The sequence below is a fragment of the Phoenix dactylifera genome, chromosome 6 (assembly GCF_051530095.1).
Source record: "Phoenix dactylifera cultivar Ajwa chromosome 6, Ajwa_hap1_PhDact_Kaust_v1.1, whole genome shotgun sequence".
Taxonomy (NCBI): domain Eukaryota; kingdom Viridiplantae; phylum Streptophyta; class Magnoliopsida; order Arecales; family Arecaceae; genus Phoenix; species Phoenix dactylifera.
The window spans coordinates 1,526,555-1,532,918 of record NC_143195.1 but is presented as its reverse complement, the minus strand read 5'-3'; the positions used below and the strand labels follow the sequence as shown (position 1 = coordinate 1,532,918).

Sequence of the window (6,364 nt, the reverse complement as noted above, 5' to 3'; positions counted from 1 at the left end):
TGGGTGTCATTGAAGGGTTGTTTCCCTTCAAATAAAATGGATCGGGTTAACCCCTCATGGGTGGATTAACTCAGCTCCAAAAACCAATAGGAGTGTAGAAAGCTAGCTTGAGATCCATATGAAATGTTCGGGAATACTCCTTTCCTGTAAGCAGTTGTTCGGTAGCTAGATGTTATCTTGGTCCTCTCAATCAAAGAATTTATCTGATCATAACAGTCTTTAAGACCATCTTAACATCCAACTACATAATTTGGCTATGCAGGGTAAAATTTCGATCCTCTTAGTAGGAAGAAAAAAATTCAGGGGCTCTTAAGATGCATGGAAAGGAATCTGATTAGAACTATAATTGTCTGCTGATTTCAATTACCACTGTATTGCTTTCTGTGATAACAACATTTGTCTTAGGATCACCAAACATGCGTCTTTGATCATACTAGCAGGAGAAATGCAGCATACCAAGGAGAAATGCAGCAGCTGCTTTAATACATAGTTCAGGTCAAAAATTAAAAGTTCTCAAATAAACTAAAGTTCCTGTTTTAACAAAACAAACCAGAAGACTGGAACCTAGATATATGAGAAAAGACAGGAGCAACCACCTGAAATCATCTCCTAGAAATTGATAATAGGTAATTGGGGTATTTCCCCATTATTTTCATCTTTTCTCCTGTAGCTACCATTATCTCAAAACGATTTTTTTTCTCATCCACTCTAAGTAGCATCATCTTTGGTAAGACAAGTTCAATTAAAGTATGGATGCTCCCAGAATCAACTAAAATTGTGATTGGCTCACTTGATTGACCCCTTCAGCAGCTTTGTTCTAGAGGATAGCCCACCAACAATGGCATGCATAGAACATTTAGTGATGAATGTTCTTGAGAATTTTTATTCTCTTGATGTCCTTCCAGTTCCTGATACCTGATATATCCAATCATCCCTCATTAAAAATAATTGTTCTGTTCTGTAACGGTCACCCAGAACAAATTTCTCATCATAATTGTAACAAAGCCCTTTGATTCGTAAAAAGTGGAGACAATATGTGAATAGAGATTGCCATTTCTGACTGATATACTAGATGTGCTCATCTTGGATAAGCATTAAGTAGCACGCATAATGTTAAAAAGCTTGCAGATTTGTTCATCCTAAGTACTGTAATATGATGAATGTTGACTCGATAAGTAAATGCATAGATAATATATGCACAGTTTTTTCTTGCCTTATTATAAGCAAATGTATGGTAAATGTAGCTCGAGCAGCAGAGAGAGCAAGTGAAGACGAGAGAAGACAAGAAGATGATGCAGAACTTGCTAACAGTGAGGCTGTGGATGTACTTAGTTCAGACTTCAGAGTCTAAATGAAAGGAAGCATCTTATTTATTTGATAAAATACATGCCAAAACTAGTTAAGCACAACCAACAGCGAGTTCAACTCTATTTTGTAGATTAATGAAACTATTGACAAGATCAATGAGATGTTAGTTTAGTACTGCTTACTTGTTTGCTTCACACTAATCAAACTGTGTATCTTTCAGGGTAGGGAGCATAATCTAGTGTTTGAGCAAAGCTTAAAGCAAATCTACGCTGTTTCAGTCAAATGAATAAACCTATTATTGAAGCATCTTGCCTTTGTTGCAGGAGGAGGAAAACCTGAAGCACCTAAGGTGACAAGTATGTGGGAAATTTAACATCAAAACATGACCCGTGCATTTCTAACATGTGTTCTACTTTTTTTTTCTCTTCTAAAAGTGACATGTAAAAGAAAAATTCTTAACTGCATTTGAAGGCAGATGAAATTGTTAGAGAGATTCTGTATTCGAGTAGATCAGAAGCTTATTTCCACATATTATTTTCAACTGACCATCAGTGCAGACACGAAAGCCATAGCCAAGTCCTCAGGATTTACAATTAAGCTTAACGTCCCTTCAGTTGTAAGACATCCGTACGTCAACCATGTGCAATCCACCAAACATATCCATCCCTGTTCCAAGAAAACGCCCGTAAAGAGGTACTGTCATCATCAGATTTGTAAACCAAAGTTCACCAATTGATCATACTTTAAGATAACTTTGGAGCAAAACCCAAGTAGTGCAACTTCAAGATAATAATAGTACTAAACAAATCCATTTAAAGATGTTAAGCTTGATGAAGACTTGGGTGGCCACTTGAGCTGGCAGTTTTATTACTATATTCTATGTAAAGTCTGTAAGTACATATTAATATAATAGACCAACCATACACTTTGACAGACCTTGAATTTTTGATGATACCTCAAAAATCTATTTACAATATTTGATAACTTGACCGAGCATGACCGGGTTGCAAACCTGAATAATCTATTTACAGTGTTTTGTAATTTGACTGAACTCGATCTAGTGGATTCCCTGGTGGTGATTTCAAAGTCTTTGAATACAGTCATTACTAACAACCCGGATAAAATTTGAATTTAGAAATGCGGATATCATGATAAGGTGGCCCTTTAAACTCTGAGACAGGGTTGAACCTTTCGCGCGGAAGAAGGTTTCACCTTCCTTCAAGCGAATCCACCATTTGATCACACATTGGTTGCTTTGAGATCTGCGCACATGGATTGAGATCTGTCTGGAGCATGATCGGACGGCATCGAGAAAGAAGATCAATCATATTTTCACACGAAAGATAAAACCCAAGCCCTTGAACTCTCAGCGTGTTTTACCTTGCATGCAGCATAACATGTGACCGCACAATAAGCTTATGATCTATTGGAATCAGAAAGTTGCATTTGGAAATGAGTAACTTTGTGTTAAAAGCATGAAAGAAGCTGGAAACTGTTACCATTTCAAGTAAAACGATGTGCATTTCAACATATCCAAAATCACTAGACATGATAGTGCAAAATTCCATAACTACTGAATTTAATATAAAGAAACAATATCTAACAAAAAAGGAAAAGAAAAGAGAAAATGCCTTACCCATTATCATGTACTGCTAGTGACAGAATAGGCATCTGTATAACCCAAAAACTAATACATGGGGGCAAACTACAGTATGAAACAGTAAAATATCATGAACAGACTACAAGCTGACTAAAAGAACAATTCACATGCAATAGAGATTTGTTGCAAAATATCGAAGGAAGGAGGAATTTTCAGAGTTGTAGATCGTGGACAGAATCGTTAAGCGCATGTTTGGTTGGGGAGAGTTGGACTATAGAATGGGAATGGGAATGAGCAACTCTCATTCCAGCCATTTAGTTGGAGGGAGTCCTATTCCCATTCCAATTTCCTCCTGCCCTAATTCTCCAAAATCCAACCTCGACTCTCCCCAAATATTCAAATCCATTCTGATTTTGATTCCAATTACGAACCAAATACGTTGGACAATATGGCCATTTCGATTTCCATTCCAATCCATTCCGATTTCGATTGCAAACCAAACGCACCAACCCTCCAGGAGGAGAGAGCCTGGTGGTTTATAGAATGATAAACATGCAATATTATTTGTTGCTTAGCTATGAGATTTAGAAAAGGAAGATGAATGCTTTTACCAATATTTTGGTTTACTATACATGGGAACGTGGAAGAGAGAGGTTTTTGAACTCTGGGTGAAGGCATGAGAGCCAGCATTCATGTGATTATAAATTTTAGGAATGGGGAGGGACCAAAGAAAAAAGGCACAGGCAAAGTGGAGTGCTTACATTTCTTTGATCCTACTACCTTTTCGACATGAGACCCATGATGAGGCTTAGATAACCATGGCAATTGACCAGTTGATGCATAAGAGGTAAAGGGAAAAAGCAAGTAGCTCGAGTCTAGACTCTAGAGTACTGCAAGAAAAGGAAGATGTTATTCTTCCATGGAATATAACAAATAGGGAAGTTCTAAGCATTCATGCTAATAGAATTCGAAGAGAAAAGGAAGACAACCTAGCTCCATCTGCTCTGCTAGATACAATCATGCATGTCTTGAAACATTTTCTTCAGAGCTTGCAGTATAATTTGAAGGAGTCTACTTGTCAGTGCTGAAGTAAAAGAAAACTGACAAAACTATCACAAACACTGGAATTATGATATCATCTCATCATGCCATTTGCAACTTGCCTTCAAAGAACAATTAAAGAAATGCTGCTTCCTTCATGCAACTTGATTAAAAAGCAATATCAGGCTAAAGCATATATTTGGAGGTTTGGCAGATGAAAAGAATTGTAGGATATTACTTAAGATTTCGTATTGTTTGTGGCCTAAAATCCAGGGGGAAAGATTGTATCAGTTCAACACTCATCATAATATCTCAGCCCCGTTAAAAATTCTGATAAAGGCGGAACAAGTAGATTTAATGGTGCAACAACAGCATTCACATCCAAATTTGCTTTGATATAACAAAAAAAAAAAAAGCAATAGAGAAAGCTATTTACCATACATGCTAGTAGTTCAGCTCTCCAGTCTAATGATTCTTACTCTCCAATTATTCAAGGCATGTAGCATAACTTTTCTTTGCTTCTGCAATCATTTCCAGAGCCTTCAAGGGAGGAGATCTTTTTAGATTCTATTTTCTTCAGTTACACATTTGTTATGGGAGGCAAATAAGACCAAATATGTATTAAGAAGACCAGGCAAAAATGGAACCAACTGAAGACAGCTTGCCTTCTTGAATGTTAGCAAACTAAGTAAGCCCCATCTCTTCTATCAGGACTCTTACACTAGAAACTAATTAACCATAAAAGGACACTAAAAAATAATTAATGGAAGGAACATGCCATTTGAGCTGAAGCAGATTAACATAGATAACTAGAGCAGAGATATGTCTTGATAATAATATAAATGCCTGTGTTTGTTCGTTAGTTAAAGCCTAGCTCTTGGCCATCTAATTGATGGAATGACATTGTCAGGGGATCAAGTTGCCTTAGCTATTCAAGTATTGGATGAGCTAACATGATATGTCCAAAAACCAAAACCAGTTCTCAACTGATCAATTCAATCGAAACCAAAAGCCAAGCAATAAATGTTACCATCTTTCACAGATCAACAAGGCACATAACAAACCAAGAAGGAACCAAGAGTGAAGCAGAGGAATACCATCCCAAGAGAAAACAAACATCTGATCTTCGAACTGATGAATATATGAAGTATTTCAAACGGTTGTACAATCAATTAGTTTAAAAACATGAAATCCATATTCACTTGGCTCCCAAAGTTCAAATTTTTGGGATTCAAAAGCAAAAACCAGTTCATGAAGACCATAGATTTAATAAAAAAACACAGATCAACAGACAAGGACACAAACTTTGGCGGACCACTAAAGAAAAATTATGAATCGGAAGCCAAGGAATGAGAGGAACCAATCCAATAAGCTCCAAGCTGAGGAAATCCAGCACCTAAAGAGTAAGTGTTTGCAATATAAGAAACGAAATACAAAGCAATAAAGAACAGTTCATCGAATCCATCAATTCAATAAAATCACAAATTTAAGCATAAAGTTATCAACTTTAACAGATCATTAAAGAAATGAGACGGGGCAAAAGCAGATCGAAACGGGGTAGGCGGATCCCACGAGGAGACAACAAACAAAAACAAAGATCTGATCTTGAACCAGAGAAATCACATGATCCGGAGCGGCGGTGCACCGAAGGCGCCGAGCGTCGCATTCCGGCTCGGATTCAGTTGATGCAAGGCGGGATCCAGCTCACCGTCGGGCAAAAATCGAGCCCGTTCCCGACCTGCACCAAGCGAATCAGAGGCGGCGGCGACCATATAACAAACAAGGCCCAATGAATCATTCCATCAATGGACAGATAAGAATAAGAAGAAGAGAGAGAGGGAGGAAGCTCGCTGCAGGGGAAAAGCTAGAAGAAGAAGAAAAAGCCCCTATCCATCTCCCTACCGACCTCTCTCCCCCTCGGGTTCTCGCAATCGCCGCAGGGGACAGGGCGCCTACGGAAAGGGGTATACATAGGAGGATTGGACGCGCCGGATCGAGACACGTGGCGTGCCAACTTCGCGAAGCCTAGAAAACAAGGGCAGGAGGCGAACAGCGCTGGGGTCTTTGGGCAGCCCCCAACTCTTGACCACTTCAAAATTAAGTTTGACGGTTGTGCCTCGACAGATGGAGACAAAGTTTGTAATTTGGAATTATGACTCCAGATTGCTTGTGGCATGCGAACGGCACGCTTATGATATGGCTGCTATTGCAGCTGAGCTCAGAGCAGCATGAAAGGAAGTCATCTATGCGAGGAGGATCCTATGGGCTGATTGCATTATTCTGGAGGGAGACTCTACTACGGTCACTGGAGTGGATTCATGATATCGAGTGACGGGACGATGGCCGCCCTCTATTCAGGAACATCCAGAGACTGGTGTCAGACTTCTGCTCGATTCAGGTTGCCATGTGTTCCGA

General features: G+C 38.9%; 1 long non-coding RNA gene across 1 annotated transcript; it reads right to left on the bottom strand.

The window, feature by feature from the left end:
• Positions 1-337: 337 nt before the first annotated feature.
• Positions 338-6,063, bottom strand: LOC148703054 (uncharacterized). The gene is made up of 2 exons (XR_015987778.1): positions 1,855-6,063; positions 338-915 (listed from the first exon to the last, which is right to left on the bottom strand). It is a non-coding gene; the product is annotated as an uncharacterized LOC148703054 (long non-coding RNA).
• Positions 6,064-6,364: the final 301 nt, after the last annotated feature.